Raw genomic sequence first — 19,896 nt, 5'->3', positions numbered from 1 at the left:
ACCTATCCAACTGTCTAAATGCTTCTTAAAAGACAAAATTGTACTTGCCTCTATGGCTACCTCTGGCAGCTTGTTCCAGATACACTATCCTCTGTGTGAAAAAATTTCCCCTCTGGCCACTTTTGTATCTCTCTCCTCTCACCTTAAACCTGCACCCTTAAAACCTATGCACTTATTATAAGATCTGCTGTTTGCTTAAGCGCGCATCATAATTACATTGCTACTGAGTTTGCTCACTCAAACTTTGGGACAATGTTTGCAGGATGGCGTTTGATCCATGTGAGAGCGTGTTGGTTCATGACTAACACTGCCTTTTGTTGTGTAGTAATAGGACATGTTTCAGAGATTTTGTAGAATGTTATGCTGTGCTTTTTATAAAAAAAAATCAAGGTTGTTTATGAAGTGTGCTGTTGCTGGCATAGATTCATTCTGGCTCAAGGAATCCCTTTTTTGTCCTCACATCCTCTCTGATCTAAGATAGAAGCTGCATTCCTCGGACAGGGAGTACATTTTTGATGTGTAGGTGGCCGCAGAACTTGCGAGCCAGCTACACATCCTCCCACCATCCAAAAGATGCGCTGGTTGGGTGAATCATACAATCTCTGTAGTACAGGAGGAGGCCATTTGGCCCATCAAGTCTGTAGCAACCACAATCCCATCCAGGCCCCGTCCTCGTAACCCTAGGTATTTACCCACCCTGCTGATCCCCCTGATTCTAGGGTCAATTTAGATTCTCCTACCTTCAGGAAAAGATATTGACTATCTAGCTGATCTATGCCCCTCATTATTTTTATAGGCCTCTATAAGGTCACCCCTCAGCCTTCTATGTTCCGAGAAAACGTCCCAGTCTATCCACCCTCTCCTTGTAACTCAAACCATGAAGCCTCGGTAGCATCCTAGTAAATCTTTTCTGCGCTTCTTTTAGTTTAATAATATCCTTTCTATAATAGGGTGAAAGAACTGTTCACAATTTCCTGAACTAGGACAATGCCCACGCTTCAAGTGGAGTCCATCGATTGCTTTGTTTAAAGTTTATTTATTAGTGTTGCAAGTAGGCTTACATTAACACTGCAATGAAGTTAGTGAAAACCCCCTAGTCACTGCACTCCAAAGCCTATTCAGATACACTGAGGGGCTGCAGAATCCAAAGATGTGTGAGTTAGGTTGGTTGGCCATGCTAAATTGACCCTAGAGTCAGGGGGATCAGCAGGGTAGGTAAATACCTAGGGTTACGAGAATGGGACCTGGGTGGGATTGTGGTTGCTACAGACTTGATGGGCCAAATGGCCTCCTCCTGTACTACAGAGATTGTATGATTCACCCAACCAGCGCATCTTTTGGATGGTGGGAGGATGTGTAGCTGGCTCGCAAGTTCTGCGGCCACCTACACGTCAAAAATGTACTCGCTGTCCGAGGAATGCAGCTTCTATCTTAGATCAGGGAGGATGTGAGGACAAAAAAGGGATTCCTTGAGCCAGAATGAATCTATGCCAGCAACAGCACACTTCATAAACAACCTTGATACTTTTTTTTATAAAGAGCACAGCATAACATTCTACAAAATCTCTGAAACATGTCCTATTACTACACAACAAAAGGCAGTGTTAGTCATGAACCAACACGCTCTCACATGGATCAAATGCCATTCTGCAAACATTGTCCCAAAGTTTGAGTGAGCAAACTCATTAGCAATGTAATTATGATGCACGCTCAAGCAAACAGCAGATGTTATAATAAGTGCATACAGCACAAAGCCCCTGCACACCAGAGCTTCTGTGAAGAGATAACGTGAAGAGATAAAGAGATTTTCCAGTCTTACAGCTCCCTAGAAACCTATGACCTGATTGGCCTGTTCATCAGTTTCAGTTAGAACACATTGAATACTGTGTGGTCGACTGCAATAAACAAGGCCATCACATTCTCTCTGCCAATCCAGTGGCTATTGGTTTTATATCTGATCGCTAGCCAGTCAGGTTGACCCAGAAGGTTTGCAGCTACAACATCTTAGACAACCCCCTAGATGGGTTTTTGATGGAGTATCCTCCTTCACTCACTTGCTCTTCGGTTGAGGCTTCTGAAAGACTGCGACCAGTTGGAACAGGCCTCTGGAACCAAGGTAAACACAGTAAGAAGTCTCGCAACACCAGGTTAAAGTCCAAGAGGTTTATTTGGTAGCAAAATTCACTAGATTTCGGAGCACTGCTACTTTGTCAGGTAAGTGGGAGTTCTGTTCACAGATAGGGCATACAAAGGTACAAACTCAATTTACAAAATAATGGTTGAAATATGAGTCTTTACAGGTAATCAAGTCTTAAAGGTACAGATGATGCGAGTGCAGAGAGCGTTAAGCACAGGTTAAAGAGGTGTATATTGTCTCCAGACAGGCCAGTTAGTGAGATTTTGCAAGCCCAGGCAAGTCGTGGGAGTTACAGATAGTGTGACATGAACCCAAGATCCCGCTTAAGTCCTCATGTGTGCGGAACTTGGCTATCAGTTTCTGCTCAGCGACTCTGTTGTCGTGTGTCGTGAAGGCCACCTTGGAGAACGCTTACCTGAAGATCAGAGGCCGAATGCCATGACCGCTGAAGTGTTCCCCAACAGGAAGAGTTACCAAATAAACCTGTCGGACATTAACTTAGTGTTGTGAGACTTCTTACTGTGGTTACCTCAGTCCAATGCGGCATCTCTACATCACAAGAGCCAAGGTAAACCATGGCAACAGCAAGGCCATGTTCTTTGGGAACCAGTCCCTTGTCTCCTTCACCGTCAGGGTCAGATCATCTGAAGTTGCCGGGGATTTGGTTCGGAGAGGCTGGGGTGGGTAGCAAAAACTGGGAGGACTGCATCGCAATTATCAACTGCTGCTGGCAGATCATCCACTCAGTGAAAAGAAGCTCTTTGATCTGCCCAAAGCCTCTTGATCTTCCGTGCAAAGAACTGTTCCTGACCGAGTGTTGCAGACAAATTCCAAAGTGCAGGACTGCGTAGTGAGGGATGCACTCAAACATGGGACAGCCAACACCAAGGCGCAATGGGGAAATGTCATTGTGTAAAACCTTTCAGCCAAGGCATCTTGAAGGACTGGTAACCACGAACAACTCCTTTGACTGTGTGTTTAATTCTAACTGTGTGTACCTGTACTGAAGGGCAGCAGAATCTTACACGGCAGATGTAGAGAGTTTGAAAAGGGTTGTACTCATTACCGAGCTGAGTGTACATTATGGCCTCTGTAGAAAATGTGAATATCATAGCACTTTACTACTATAACAACTTGCAATGTTTTGTAATGTCTCTTTTTAAATTAAAGTTTACATTTGCAAAAAGAAATCAACTTAGAAACTTAGATCTTCTCCTACACCCAAGCTATGACTGTAACACTACATTCTGCATGCTCTCATTTCCTTCTCTATGAACAGTATGCTTCGTCTGCATAGTGCGCAATAAACAATACTTATCACTGCATGTTAATACTTGACAATAATAAATCAAATCAAAAACCCAATGCTTCAGTATTTGAGCATTCCAAATCTCATCTGATCTGCCTCCACTCTGTTTAAACTTGACCACGTTAAAGACTGCTGCTACCTGTATCCACTCACTCACCGCCCTGGCCTTATTTATCCACACTTGTCATGCTGTTTCAATGATATAATGGCACCAATCACTCATAAAGGGTTGGGTAAAGATGTTGTGGGTTCAGCAATTTAAACTAGGTGCACAAGAACAGACATACGTGGATAGCAGGCTGAAAGACATCAGCAGCAGTGCTGTGACTGTGTGCTCTGCTCAAAGGCAAAGGTGAAATCAAGATTGGCACACTTCCCTCCTGGTGCTGGAAAAACACATTGCAACACACACTGGCTCCAGAAGTCTGTCTTTATTCTAATGAATTTTCATAAGCAGGCACTTTCCAGCATGTCAAGCAAGGAGTCATGGGATAACAATCAGGAGATGGAAAATGGGCCAGGTTTTACCGTCCCGCAGCCAGGAGCACCACACCAGTGTTCCTTAAGCAAAGCATTTCCACTTCCTAGTTGTGACCTGCGATTCTTAAATTGGGAGTGAAGTCTGCAACCTGATTTGGAACCTTGAGACCCAGCCCAAAATTGCGACTATCGGAGAGGGGGCAGGGAACAGCAACTCCAGTTTCGGTACAAAGAAAAGTGACAGTAAAGATCTGGAGCAAACAAGGCATAAAATCCAAAGGGCGGCTTTTGCTAACAAATATATTAGTCAAATATTAACAGACTTCAAAAATTAAATGCTCAGTCTCGTTGCCCTTTGCTCACCAGAAGACGCACAGAAAGCACACCCCCCTATTTAAAACAAACGTTAGATTGGAAAGCAGTAATTATCAGTGACCAAAGCATCTGTCAAAAGATTATGAACGGATCTTAAAATTAACAATGTTCCCAATTAGATTAAAGAACTAAGAAGAATTAAAAATCTGTCTTTTCTTTAAAAAATTAAGAAAATGTGTTTTTCAGTTTGTTTTTAAACAGTAACAGGTTTTGATAGCATTTGCTTGTTCAAATAGTTTCTGCTCATATGGGGTCAAGGACGTTAGAATAAAGAACAAAGAAAATTACAGCGCAGGAACAGGCCCTTCGGCCCGCCAAACCGGCACCGACCATGCTGCCCGACTGAACTAAATTCCCCTACCCTTCCGGGGACCGTATCCCTCTATTCCCGTCCTATCCATGTATTTGTCCAGACGTCCCTTAAAAGTCACAACTGTATCTGCTTCCACTACCTCTCCCAGCAGCAAGTTCCACCACCCCCTGTGTAAAACACTTGCCTCGTACGTCTCCTCTAAACCTTGCCCCTCGCGCTTTAAACCTGGTAAACTGACTCTTCCGTCCTGGGAAAAAGCTTCTGACTCTCCACTCTGTCCATGCCCGTCATAATCTTGTAGACTTCTATCAGGTCACCCCCCCCCCCAACCTCCATTGTTCCAGTGAGAACGAACAAAGCTTCTCCAACCTCTCCTCATAACTAATGCCCTCCATACCAGGGGCAACATCCTGGTAAGTCTTTTCTGTACCCTTGCCAGGTAGGAGCATCTCAAGGAGATGGTTTGCAAGTGCTGCAGGTAATTAAGGCGGCAAATGGAATTTTGTGCTTTATTACCAGAGGGATAGAGTTTAAAAACAGCGAGGTTATGTTGCAGCTGTATAAGGTGCTGGTGAGGCCATACCTGGAGTTACTGTGTACAGCTTTGGTCTCCTTACTTGAGAAAGGATATACTGGCACTGGAGAGGGTGCAGAAGAGGTTCACTAGGTTGATTCCGGAGTTGAGAGGGTTGGCTTATGAGGAGAGACTGAGTAGACTGGAGCTATACTCATTGGAATTCAGAAGAATGGAGATCTTATAGAAACATATAAGATTATGAAGGGAATAGATAAGAGAGAAGCAGGGAAGTTGTTTCCATTGGTGGGTGAAACCAGAATTAGAGGGCATAACCTTAAAATAAGGGGAAGCAGATTTAGGACTGAGTTGAGGAGGAACTTCTTCACACAAAGGGTTGTGAATCTGTAGAATTCCCTGCCCAGTGAAGCAGTTGAGGCTACCTCATTGAATGTTTTTAAGGCAAGGATAGATAAATTTTTGAACAGTAAAGGAATTAAGGGTTATGATGAGCAGGCGGGTAAGTGGAGCTGAGTCCACAAAAAGATTGGCCGTGATCTTATTGAATGGTGGAACAGGCTCGAGGGGTTAGATGGCCTACTCCTGCTCCTAGTTCATACGTTCTTATTTAAAATAATTACTGTGTGTGGATCATTCAAGTAAGAGAGCTGTTCAAATATGGAATACCAAATCATGGGATGTTTTTGGTCACCTATCATAATGTTGACTTAAGTGGCTTTTCTAATCTGCTTGACCCCCAATGAAAATAGATACAAGTATTCAGGGTCCAGGGTTTGAATCCTGACTTGGGTCACTGTCTGTGTGGAGTTTGCACATTCTCCCCATATCTGGTTGGGTTTCTTTCAGGTGCTTCAGTTTCCTCCCACAGTCCAAAGACGTGGGAGTTGGGTGGATTGGCCATGCTAAATTGCCCCTTAATGTCAGGGGTAGGATAAATGCAAGGGGTTATGGGGATAGGGCCTGGGTGGAATTGTGGTCAGTGCAGACTCGATGGACTGAATGGCCTCTTTCGGCATTGTAGGACTTGATGGTTCTATGATTCTACGAAGTTAGGTTGGGAAACTGCTAAAATCCTTTTAATCAACAAGAGGCTATTACTCACAGTCTAACTGTAAATTGATAACTAATCACGAAACTCAACACTACCTGTGGAACTGACCCAGGAATTTCTCGGGTACGGCCTAGGGAATAGATTCAATTTAAAGTAGAACAAAGGAACAATAATGACAAAAGACTCATGAATACCAGTCATCAGTGCAAACAATTGAGAACCTGTTTCTGTAGCAGGATAGAGAGTGGGAAGAATAGGGACGGGTGCCAGTTGGTGGTCAAGCACTTTACTCTATTCAGCACATTTGGTGCATTCTGCAGACTTGAACATCATTTGAACCTCCCACCTCCCCCCAACATACATGCATATACACATACCTTGGTAAGCGTTTCAGCAGGCTGAGCTTTGAAAGGTTGGGAGAACAGGGAACGTTTGTTCTACGATGAGCAGCAGGTCAGACAGAACTGGCATTCATTTCAGCTCTGCTCATCACTCATCTCATGCCTAAGAGCCATTACTCTCAAATGATTAATAGAGGTGGGGTGGGGTAGGGTAGAGAAACTTGGGCTGTTGTATTAACAGAAAGTTAAGAGGAGATTCAAAGAAGGGTTTTGGCAGAATTAGGTGCAGAAACTGCTTCTAGTGGCAGCACAGTGGTTCGCACTGCTGCCTCATAGTGCCAGGGACCCAGGTTCGAGTCCCAGCTTGGGTCACTTTCACTGCGGAGTCTCCACATTCTCCCCATGTCTGCATGGGTTTCCTCTGGGTACTCCGGTTGCCTCCCACAGTCCGAAAGACGTGCTGGTTAGGTTCACTGGCCATGCTAATTTCTCCGTCAGCGTACCCAAATAGGTGCTGGAGTGTGGCGACTAGGGGATTTTCACAGCAACTTCACTGGAGTGTTAATGTAAGCCTACTTGTGACTTAATAGACTTGTGACTCAAACTTCTAGTAGCAGGAAGTCCAGTAGCACAGGATGATAATTTTAAAATTAACGCTCTACTTGTCGTGTACACGACATCTTTGTCAATCTCCCCTTCACTTTGACCTTCTATTCTGCCCCACATCCTCACCATCCCCAAACCCCCAAACCCTCAACTGCGTAATGCATCACATATCTATCCCTCTTTATTTCTGAGCAAGAGTCGCTTAGACTCAAAATGTTAATTCTGGTTCTCTCTCCACAGACACTGCCCGATCTGCTGAGTTCATTCAGCATTTTCTGTTTTAATCATGTACATAACATAATTGGCAAAAGAACCAGGGACACCATTAGGAAAACTTCTTTTCAAACTCTTAACTGGAACAGACTGTCAAGAGGGTGGTAGGATCAGATTCAATAATAACTTACCAAAGGGTTTTGGATACAATTTTAGGGGGAGAAAGGTACAGGCTATGGAGAAAGAGTAGGACAATCGGAAATATAGGATAGCTCGACCAAAGAGCCAGCACAGGAACAGTGGGCCAAATTGGCTCTTTGTATCTAATATCATTCAATGATGGGTGGCATGGTGGCACACTAGTTAGCACTGCTTGCTCACAGCACCAGGAATCCGGGTTTGATTCCCAGCTTGGGTTATTATTTGTGAGGAGTCTGCACATTCTCCTTGTGTAGGCGTGGGTTTCCTCTGGGTGTTTCAGTTACCTTCCACAGTCCGAAAGACGTGCAGATTAGGTGCATTGGCCACGCTAAATTCTCCCTCAGTGTACCCGAACAGGTGCCAGAGTGTGGTGACTAGCGGATTTTCCCAGTAACTTCATTGCAGTGTTAATGCAAGTCTACTTGCGACACTAATAAATAAACTTTAAAAACTTGATTGTCTGCGTCAGTTGGGGGCCAGATAACCTCTCCCCTGCCTCTCTCCCTTCAGGATGTGTCGTCACTTATCAAGCAGACCAGCAAATTAACCAATCACCGGGTTTACACAGTTGTTAGAAAAGACCTACACTCCTGTATTTACCCCTGGGAGTAACAATAGGGAATGAAGAATATTTACAATGGGACCAAAGCTTATTTTCAGTTAAAAAGCTTTACTGAAATGCACATCTACCCATCTGCACAAAATACTGCAGTTTCAAGGCTACCTTTAAACAGACTTCTCCTAAAACAGTTCCGATCCAAAAGAGGGTGTAGCATTTTTCCCGATTTTGTTATTTTGCCCAGTGCCAGATGTGCTGTGATCAACTACATAATGACATATGGTTCTATTTAACCCCATCACGAAGGCATGGTAATGAAAGGACGAAGGAAAACAGGTACCAACTTTAAATTTGTGAAGATAAGCAACTTCCAGCCTCCCATTTTTTATGGATTTACAAAAGCATTGGTCATCCACTCTGCAGGCACACACAGGCTGGCTGCTGTTAGCAGCACACTTGGAATGCAAACCAATACATTTATCAATAGTGCTGAAACAGTAAGAGGGCAAGTAACAGCAATTCTAACAAAAAACGGTAATAAATTGATTCCATCATCCACTCCTCCTTTCCGTGGTATGCAGTGCGTACCGCCTACAATTATACCATTAAAGCTTCAAGTTTCTAGCTGTCCAGATCACCAACGTGTCCTGCCCCCCACCCCTCCCCACCCCCATGCCAACACTATAGTTAAGAAAGCCCATCTCCAAAGACAAAGGAAATTTGGCATGTCAGCTAAGACTTTCACAAATTTTTACAGACGCACCAAATAAAGCATTCTTCCTGGTTGTATCACAGCTTGGTATGACTCCTGCTCTGTCCAAGACCGCAAGAGACGACAAACGGCCATGAACACAGCCCAGTCCATCAATCAAACCGTCTTCGCATTCACTGACTCTGTCTGTACTTCCCGCTGCCTCGGCAAAGCAGTCAGCATAATTAAGGACCCCTCGCATCTCAGACATTCTCTCTTCTACCTTCTTCCTTTGGGAAAAAGATACAAAAGTCTGAGGTCCCGTACCAACTGGCTAAAGAACAGCTTCTTCCCTGCTGCCGTCAGACTTTTGAATGGACCTATTTCGCAGTAGGAGGATCTTTCTCTACACGCTAGCTATGACTGTAACACTACATTCTGCACTCTCTCCTTTCCTTCTCTATAAACAGTATGCTTTGTCTATATAGCGTGCAAGAAGCAATACTTTTCACTGTATACTAGTGTGAGAATGATAAATCAAATTACACAGATGGCAAGATTCCTCCAATAGAACCTTTAAAGCCCAGGAGCTCAACTTCCTCGATGATGGACTGCAGCAGGGGCATGGGAAACACCAGCATCTTCCCACATCTCCTTCAAGGCACACACCATTCTGATTTGGAACTTATTGCCGTTCCTTTATTATCACTGTGTCAAACTCCTAGAACTCTTTCTCTCAAAAATACTCACCAAAGCCTTGCTGCTGGGTCGTGCAGTCTCACCAATGGCACACTCCTGCCGCGGGTCCAACAGGTAATCCCGTTGCTAGCAAGGGGACCGTAAGATCCTGCCTTCAGTGAGCAATGCACCATTTCCCTCCGCAGCAAATCACACCGCGGGGGTGGGGATTGTGTGGACAGAGAATCCCACCCACGGACACCACATGGACTGAAAACGATTCAAGAAGATGGTTCATCACCACACCTTCTCAAAGGGCTAGGCAGCAATGCCCACACCCAGAGAATTAACTTCCAGAAATGAGAATACAGTGCAATTTACACTGAGTTTACAGTCCCTTTGATTGAGGGATAAATGTTGGTCTGGACACTTCCTTGCTCTCCATCAAAGTAGTGCCATCGGATCTTTTGCAACCAGAGCTGGTAAATGGGGCCTCCGTTAACTACTCGCCAGAAAGATGGCACCTTGTAGATTCCTAGAGTGATGTGGGGATGCCAGCATTGAACTAGGGTAAGCACAGTAAGGAGTCTCACAACACCAAGTCCAACAGATTTATTTGGCACTAACTTTCAGAGTCTCAGGCTCCTTCAACAGGTGAGTGAGGACTTGTGTTGTGAGACTTCTTACCATTCCAAGACTGCCAGACTTGATTTTCCTACTCAACCATTAGACTGATATTTGAACGCTACATCGTGTGATTCAGAGACGAGCATTCTGCCAACTGAGTCACAGTTACGGTTAAACAATTGACCAGGACACAGCACCATTCTTGGTGCTATGGGGTTCTCTCGGCATTCTCCTGAATGAGCAAACGATGCCTCAGTTTGCTGCCTCGTTTGAGAGTGCAGCATCAACACAGTATTGGAAGAGTCAGCCTAGAGTTGGTGTCATTGGTGGATCCTCTCAAAACAACTGAGAAAGCGGTATCCAAGAATATGGCACAACGGAAACTGTTTCTAAAACACATACACACATGCATCTGCAACAGGTGCCAAAAATATACAGAGTGGAAGGGAAAAGAAAATCCAAAAAAGGAGTAAAAAAAAAGGAAATAGTTGAGTTGGACCCAAAATCAAGATTGGCCAAGAACTGAGTTGAGTCTGGATGGCTATTCTTGTAAACTATATCACGTTAAAAAAAATGCAATTTGCCAATCTGCTCAGCACAACCCATTCAAGAAAATAATTCAGAATGGTTCTTCCTCCCTTCACCACCCTATCCCCTGCTCCCACAACCCTAAACAGTAAAATAGTTGCCTTTACAGAGGGCGCTATCCATATGTCACATTTCAGCCAGGTGCCAATCTGTAAGTGTTATGCAATGCCGCATCCTGCCAAACACCTGCATTTCTACAACAAAGTAAAACATCTGCAACAAGCTGCACCAAACACAATTTGACACTGGGCCACATAAAGAGAGATGGGGCAGAACCTGGTCATAGGCTGGTTTTGAGAAGCGTCTTAAAGGAAACAGTTCACAAGACAAAGATGGTCAGCGAAGGCAATTCCGGAGGTTTATGCTCAGATAGAACAAAGAACAAAGAAAATTACAGCACAGGAACAGGCCCTTCGGCCCTCCAAGCCTGCACTGACCATGCTGCTCGACTGAACTAAAACCCTCTACTCTTCCAGAAAGAGCTTGGCTGAAGCGGTGCGGGGTAAGGAAGTTGGGGATTCAGGAGAGGTGCAGAGTACTCAGATGACTGCCCGTCAGGAAGAGGAAGAAGAGGTGTTATCAATTAGGACCACTGCGGGAAGTTGTGAAATTTTGGTTTCTTGTTTCAAGTAAAGGCAGCCAAATTATGCACAGCAAGACCCTACAAACCACCAAATGGCAACCTCGAGATCATTGGCTTTCTCTAGATGCGGTTGAAGGATATTGGCCAGGACAAACTTCCCTGCTGTTCTTGAGTAGCACCCTGGGATCTTTCCATCCACCTGAAAGGGCAGAGGTGGCCTCAGTTCAACCTCTTACCTGCAAGTCCGCAGGCGACTGGTATTAAGATTAATTTTGATAACTGGTCCCTTCCAGCAAATTCTGTGAGCTCGCTTGGCCATAACCTACGCGCTCGCCTTTCTTCTGAACAGATTTGTATTGTACAAGAATCAGCCTCAAAAGTGGTGGCACTATGGCACAGTGGTTAGCACTGCTGCCTCACAGCGCCAGGGACCTGGGTTCAATTCCTGACATGGGTTGCTGTCTGTGAAGTTTGCACATTCTCCCCTTGTCTGTGTGGATTTTCTCCCGGTGCTCCAGTTTCCTCCCACAGTCCAAAGACCATAAATCATAAAATCCCTGCAGTGCAGAAGGCAGCCATTCAGCCCATCAAGTCTGCACCGACAACAATCCTACCCTATACCTGTAACCCCACACATGACCCTGCTAATTCCCTCAAAACTAGGGTCAATTTAGCATGGTGAATCAACCTAACCCCACATCTTTGGACCGTGGGAGGAAACCTATACAGACACGAGGAGAATGGGCAAACTCCACACAGAGTGACCCAAGACAGGAACTGAACCTGGGTCCCTGGCGCTGTGAGGCAGCAGTGCTAACTACTGTGCGGGTTAGGTTGACTGACAATGCTAAATTGACCCTTAGGGATTAGCAGGGCAAATATTGGGGTTATGGGAATAGGCCTTGATAGGATTGTGGTTGGCACAGACTCGATGGCTAAATGGCCTCCTTTTGCACTGCAGGGATTCTATCAAAGGCACTACATCATGAGGCATGCTCCATGAAGGAATTAGGTGTAGCTTTTGGGACTAAGGAGATCAAGGGGTATGGGGGCTAGACAGGATTTGATGATCAGCTGTGATCAAAATGAATGGCGGTGCAGCTCGAAGACCCAAATAGCTTACTCCTGCTTCTAATTTCTATGTTTCAATGTTTCAATCACCATCAAAGGTAACATCAGAGAGAGAGGTCATTGAGGTTAGGCATCAGTTAGCAGTTTTTCACTTGCACAGAATATATTCAACGTTATGCTGCTCGATTTCTACAACTTCCGAACAAAGATGATGGGCGAACGCTCGTTTCCTGACACTGATATTGCTGCGTGCTTCACTGCTCTGTGGGCAGCACTGCAGCCCTCATAAACAGTGCGCAACGGAGGTAGACATGAAATTGCAGGAGTCTCACAGAATGGGAAAGGTAGGGCAACAGGGTGGAACAACTCAAGTTACACAGTTCAATTTGCTGCACATTCATCTGGAGAGAGTTGACAAAAGAACCAAGGGAAAGAAGGATGGAAGATCAACCAGGTTTTCACATAGGCATTGTAAACTGTAACACGCAAACTGCTCATTCAGTGAACTGATACAGACATGATGGGCTGCATGCTACTTCTGTGTGGTAACAATTGTGCGATTTGGCTTATCAATTTTATACCCCCTCGTAAGGTTGAGAGTCTCTTTGGAGATCTGACTGCATCTGTGCAGAGAGAATACAGCCAACATTTTGACTCTGGATGACCCTTCATCTGCTCTGACGGAGGGTCACCCAGACTCAAAACGTTGACTCTATTCTCTCCCCACAGATGCTGTCAGACCGGCTGAGCTTTTCCAGCGTTTTCTGTCTTTGTTTCAGATTCCAGCATCTGCGATACTTTATTTTTATGCCTTCCGAGATCTCTTCCTCAAAAGGCACTGGAGGTCTGTGAATACTAAGGCAGAGCTAGGTAGAGTCTTGATAGGCAAGGCAAATTCAAGATTGCCAAGGGTGGGTGGGAATCTTATTGAATGATGGAGCAGGCTCGAGGGGCCTACTCCAGCCCCAAGTTCGTATCATCGTGTGTTCAATCCCTCAAAAAGTCTTCCGAATGAAAGCTAGCCAGACTGTCTGTTAATACGCTGACCTTGTTTATGAGTGAGTAAGGTATGCAGAACAATCACCGATAATACACTCAACACTCCCCTGGCATCTCAAGTACTGTTCCATGGAAAATAGAAAAGTAATGCCAAGCACGCCATGACATATACCAGAAATTCCTTTGAGCTGAGCTTCTAGAACCAGAGACACTAATTAAAGAGTTTTAAAAGAAATCACTGGGTGTCTCCGTCTGTCGGAAGATTAGCATTAAGAACTGGGCCCCAAGCAGACCGAGGAGTGGAGGTCAGAGATCATGACCTCATGAATGAATTAATTCACAGACCAATTGCTTACAGATGGCACCTTCCAAAATGGAAAAAAAATACATTCCTCCTTTTTTCTCTAATTCAAAGATAAAGACTTCAAACAAAGACCAGATGCTCCACACAATATCCTTCGGTAAAGTTATAACATTCTGTTACTTCCAGCGTGCTTACGGCGATGATTGAAGTACAGAGAAAATCTAAACCCTCACTGCCATTTACTCTGGTTTCCACACCCAATGATTGTTTAAGCAGTGAGGTTTTCTAAATTCACTTGTGTGATGTTTAATTATGATCTATTTTTGCACTTCGGAACCCAGTTCATAATTCTAAGATAAGCAACAGGATCTGCTGACTCTGCTCTGCATGCAGAGGTAATGACCTGAATTTAGATATACCTTCTGAAGCGTGATTGCGGTTGAAATTTAAAGGAGTACAGCAGCCAATCTGCAAACAGCAAGATACCATGGTGGCACAGTGGGTTAGCACTGCTGCCTCACAGCGCCAGGGATCCGAGTTCAATTCCAGCCTCAGGTCACTGCCTGCATGCAGTTTGCACATTGGCCCCGTGTCTGTATGGGTTTCCTCCGAGTGTTCCAGTTTCCTCCCACAGTGGGTTAGGTCGACTGGCTACGCCAAATTGATCCTAGTGTCAGGGGATTAGCAGGTTAAATACATGTGGTAACAGGGCTAGGGCCTGGGTGGGATTGTGGTCAGTGCAGACTCGATGGGCCAAATGGCCTCCTTCTGTGCTGTAGGGATTCTATGAGATAACCGAATTGTCACAAAGTTGGGGTCAAGGGATTACTACTGGGGGAAGCTCGTCAAAATAGCCACAGGACATATCACACACAGCCCGGGGGCAGATGTAGTTTAATGTTTCATCTGAAAGAAAGCGCAATGTAGCACTCCCTCAGTACAGCACTGGAAGTTTTAACCCAGATTTTGTGTTTGATTATAAAAGCAAAATACTGCAGATGCCGGAAATCTGAAATAAAAACAGGAAGCACTGGAAAACCTCAGCAGGTCAGACAGCATCTGTGGAGAGAGAAAGAGTTAAATGTTCAGTCAGAGTGACTCCATTTCGGAACTGAAACACTTGTGTCCAATTCCTTGGAGTCAGACTAGAACCTATAATCCAGTGAAGTTTGGGAAAAAATTACCAAATTAAATTCATAGAATGTGCATGTAATTGATAAACTGTGAGGTGGCAACGATAAGGATGCTACGTCTTGGAGAACTAAGTGTCTAAATGGCTAAGAGAGGGACAAGGTAGCAACACGGGTAAATTAGATAATAAAAACAACCAAAACAATGGGTCTCAATTCGAGAGGAATGGAATTGAGAAGAAGAAAAACTATGTTGAATGTGTGGAAAACTTTAGTGGGACCACACTTGGGGGAACAGTGGACAGCTGTGATTTCATGCCAAGGCTACACCAGTGAGAACTCAAGGGGGGGGGTTCAGAACCAATGCTTACCATGCAAGACCAGCCTGAAGGTGTGAGCATGGAAGGTACTGGAGGGTAAAGGCTTGAATGGAGGGAGTGGGGGAAGGTAGAAAGAGAGGGATATCTGCTATCGGTGCTTCAGAAGGCTGTAAAAGCACTCTGAGTGACTAGGTGGTGATCTAATGTCAAGTGACCCATGAGTTCCGCAATGACTTTCCATTTGGTGACTGGAAGGTGACCAAGGCAAGTTAATGCTCATTCACGTTTCTGGTCAATATTCCTGCAGACGTGAGCACGAGTATTTCATGGACGGAGCAGGCAACGTTGCCTGCATCTCGGCAATAAGGAGGAAGAGAAGAGGATTCTGGGCTGGGCCAAAGAAGAAGCCTCTCCCTGACAAACAAGGAGCAGACCCAAAGCTGAGGCTGACAAGAGTCATTCAGCAGGAGTCTTACAAGGCCAAGCATGTACAGAAAATCCCTCCCATACCTCCCAGTGAGTGGGAGGTGCTGCCATAGATGTCTTCATATATCTAGGGATGTTGTGCCCCATGCTCTCTGGGAGGACTTGACACCATCCATTGCTTGTGGCTCGGACCTTCATCCCAGAGTAATTAGATTGTGGCATTCAGTAACACGGGGAACAGTCAAGGGAAGGTGCATTTCAAAAACAAGCCAGATACATACAGGAGGGAGAAAGGAATAGAAAGATATGTTGGTGGGATAAGATGAAGAGGAGTTGGACAAGATTCATGTGGATCAGAAACCTGGCATTGACCAGTTAGGCTGAATGGCTGGTTTCTGTGCTGCAATTACTTTCATAAGAACTTCAATATACGGAAGTTGGTGTGCCTTCAGGCAAGTCTTAATGAGTAACATTCTTTCAGGAAAGAATTACAGAATAATGATCACACATCTGAAAATGTGCTGGAACCAAATTGCACAAAAACTTTCAAATGGCAACTGGACAAGTAGTTACAGGGCTCACTTACAGGGCATATTCTGGGATGTGAGATAGCCTTTCAAACAGTCAGCACAGAACAGGCCAAATAGCCTCCTAGAAATGTGCAAAATGGTTTGCTGCCATCTCTGATGACACTTTAAAAAATTTCAGGTACATAACCAACAAAATGCCCCCCCCCCCCACCCCAAAACAAAACATCTGAAGTGTTCCAAACCTATAGCTGGCTTTCCTAGAATGAGTAATGGCGGCTCCCTTCATTGGTGCAATAGTGTAGTAGAGGACACAGTTTCATAAAGGGAGGAGTTGATAAACATGTGACATGGATGAATATGCGATTCCATAAAGAGTCCAGAAAAAATGGGATTAGTTTTCCATTGCAAGCTCAGACACCGTGAGTCTAATGATCACTTTACATGCTGTAAACCTATATCAAAAAAAAGGCTAGGGCTTCTGCATTATGACTGGAAAGCCTTCACACTGGGTAAGGTCCATTCTGGGACGACTTCCCTATAGATCAACAAGTAGCACTCACACATTGAATACTTCACACAGGTGGCTACATAGAGAAAAAACTATTTATTTATTATCACTGAATCAGGATATCAGGAATGTGGAGGGAGTACAGAAAAGGTTTACTAGGATATTGCCTGGTATGGAGGGCATTAGTCATGAGGAGAGATTGAATAAACTGGGATTGTTCTCCCTGGAAAGATGGAGGCTGTGGAGCGACTTGATAGAAGTTTATAAAATTATGAGGGTACAGATAAGGTGAACAATTGGAAGCTTTTTCCCAGGGTAGAAATGACAATTACAAGGGGGCACAAGTTCAAGGTAAGGGGTGCGGGGATTCCGGGGGGGAGGGGGGGTGGTAGTGGAGATAGGGAAGGTTTAGTGGAGCTGTGCAGGAGAAGTTTTTTTTTAAACCAGAGAGTGGTGAGGGTCTGGAATGCACTGCCAAGTGAGGTGGTTGAGGCAGACATTTAAGACTTATCTTGATGGACACATGAACAAACGCAGAATAGAGGGATACAGGCTAGACGGGACAATGTGATTAGCACAGGTTTGGAGGGCTAAGGGACCATTCTTTATTCTCAATAGCTTATATCTACATGGCACATTTAACATAATAAAAAGTCCCAAAGTGCTATGTAGTAGCTTTATAAAATAAGTATGATCCTGAGCCACATAAAGGGAGATGAGTTCAGACAACCAAAAGCTTGTTCAAAGAGTTTGGTTTTAAGGAGCCTTTTAACAGGAGGAAAGGCAGGAGGTGGAGAAAAGGTGGGGAGGTAGAGAGTTTTAGGAAGGAAACTTGAGCTCCAGGCAGCTGAAGACACAACCAATAGTGGAGCAACTGAAATCGGGGATTTTGATATGATTCATTGTCACATGTTTGCTTATGCTATCAAGTAAACCTAATGGACTTTAACCTGGTGTTGTGAAACTTCTTACTGTGTCACATGTACTAGCATACAGTGAAGAGTATTGTTTCTTGAGCACTATACAGTCAATACATACCGTTCATAGAGTACATATGGGAGGAGGAAAGAGAGTATGTCTGAGGTGCATGGGGTCCTTGATTATGCTGGCTGCTTTTCAGGAGTAGAAGAAAGTGTAGACAGAGTCAATGGATGGGAGGCTAGCTTGCATGATGGGCTGGGCAACGTACACAACCTTTTGTAGATTTTTGCAGTCTTGGTTAGAGCAGGAGCCATACCAAGCTGTGATACATCTGGACAGCATGCTTTCTATTTTTTTGAAAACAAGAATGAGAATTTTTAAAATCAAATCTTTGGTAGACAGGGAGCCAATGTAGGTCAGCATAGGGGAACTGGACTGCTGAATCTTAAAGCTCTGGAAGACCTAAAGTTTATGGAGGGTAGAAATTGGGAGACCAGCCAGGAGTTCATTCGAACAGTTGAGTCTGGAGGTAACAAATGCTTGATGAGAAACTCCGTTAACAGATGAGCTGAGAAAGGTGTGATGTCGAGCAATATTCAGAGGAACTTTATAGCCAATAAAATAGTTTTGAAGCATAGTTACAACTGTAAGGTAGGAATTCAACCAGCAGAAGCTAACTGACACATTTCCTTTTATTTGATTTATTGTCACATGTATTGGTATACAGTGAAAAGAATTGTTTTCTGCGCTATACAGACAAAGCATATTGTTCAAAGAGAAGAGGAGATGGTGCAAAATGTAGTGTTACAGTCAAAACTGGAGTATAGAGAAAGATCAACCTAACATGAGGTCGGTCCGTTCAAAAGTCTGATGGCGACAGGGAAGAAGCCATCCTTGAGTCAGTTGGTATGTGAACTCAGACTTTCGTATCATTTTCCCCCAGGGAAGAAGGTGGAAGAGAGAACATCCGAGATGCGTGCGGCAAGCAGAAATGGGATAATGACACGACAATCTGTTTTAGTGATGTTGGGTTGAGTTATAAATATCGTCTTGGGCCAAAATCCCCAGCACATGTTCAAATTGTGCCATGGGAACTTTTACATCCACCACCGAACAGGACAGACAGGGCCTCAGTTCATCATTTCATCCAGAAGTGCAGTGTTCCACATGAGTCTGTGCGGAGTCTGCCTGCACATTCTCCCAGTGTCTGCGTGGGTTTCCTCCAGGTACTCCAGCTCACAGTCCAAAATTTGATTCATTATTGTCACATGTATTAATACACAGTGAAAAGGATTACTTCTTGCACGCTAGACAGACAAAGCATATCGTACATAGAGAAGAAATGAGAGAGCGTGTTACACTCATAGCTGGGTGTAGAGAAACATCAACATAATGCAGTAGGTTCATTCAAAAGTCTGATGGCAGCAGGGAAGAAGCTGTTCTTGAGTCGGTTGGTATGTGACCTCAGACTTTTGTATCTTTTTCCTGATGAAAGAAGATGGAAGAGAGAATGTCCGGGGTGCGCGGGGCCCTTGATAATGCTGGCTGCTTTTCTGAAGCAGCAGAAAGTGTGGACAGAGTCAATAGGCAGGAAGTTGGTTTGATTGTGAACAAAGCCCAGTCCATCAACCTTGTCTGGTTAGGTACACTGGCCATGCTAAATCCTCCCTCAGTGTACCCGAGCAGGTGCGGGGGTGTGTCGACTTTCACACTAAGTTCATTGCAGTGTTAATGCAAGCCTACTTGTGACTAATAAATAAAACTTTAAACTGCACTAGGAGGGACAGCCTAGTTTTATTTGTACGTGGAGTGAGATGTTAACCTGTAGGACAGTGAGGCAGTGTAAACTCTAACCCCACTCTACCGAAAGGTGAGGGTAGTAAATGAAGTAATGGGAGAAGAATGTCAACAATGTTATCTCAGTGTCATCATAGACTCTGGAGGAACCAGTTCTACAGAAACTATGGAGGAATAACAATCGATGAACAAATAATGGTTCGAAGCCCTACCCAAAAGCATTATTAAAAAACGGTTTCACTTCAGCATTCATAGCCCAAATTATTGAAGTTGCAAAAAAAAATCTCCAGAATATCTACCTGCATTCATAAAAAAAAATTATTTCTGAGAGATTTTTCTCTTAACCTTTTCCCATCATCTCCTCTCCTTAATCCAGACCAACTTAAATTTACAAAAGCAAAATAGTACAGATCCTGGATATCACAAATGAAATTCTCTCTCCTGCCCTTCTCTTTATCACTGCTACCTTTATGTGTCCCTGCCCCGATTTAAAAGTTGTCATATTGCTTAACTTTTAATCGTTCCGAGGAAAGGGAATTGAACTGAAATGTCATTCACTTGTCCCTCCACAGACATTGTCTGACAAGCTGAGCATTTTCAATT

General features: G+C 44.3%; 1 protein-coding gene across 2 annotated transcripts in view; it reads right to left on the bottom strand.

The window, feature by feature from the left end:
- Positions 1-19,896, bottom strand: part of cxadr (CXADR Ig-like cell adhesion molecule) — a 98,703-nt gene that overhangs the window by 50,359 nt on the left and 28,448 nt on the right. The gene's annotated exons all lie outside the window — the stretch shown is intronic.

This window comes from Carcharhinus amblyrhynchos, chromosome 15 (genome assembly GCF_965287045.1).
Source record: "Carcharhinus amblyrhynchos chromosome 15, sCarAmb.v2.hapA, whole genome shotgun sequence".
Lineage (NCBI taxonomy): Eukaryota > Metazoa > Chordata > Chondrichthyes > Carcharhiniformes > Carcharhinidae > Carcharhinus > Carcharhinus amblyrhynchos.
Note: the sequence above shows the minus strand (reverse complement) of the source record. Positions and strands in the feature narration are given on the sequence as shown.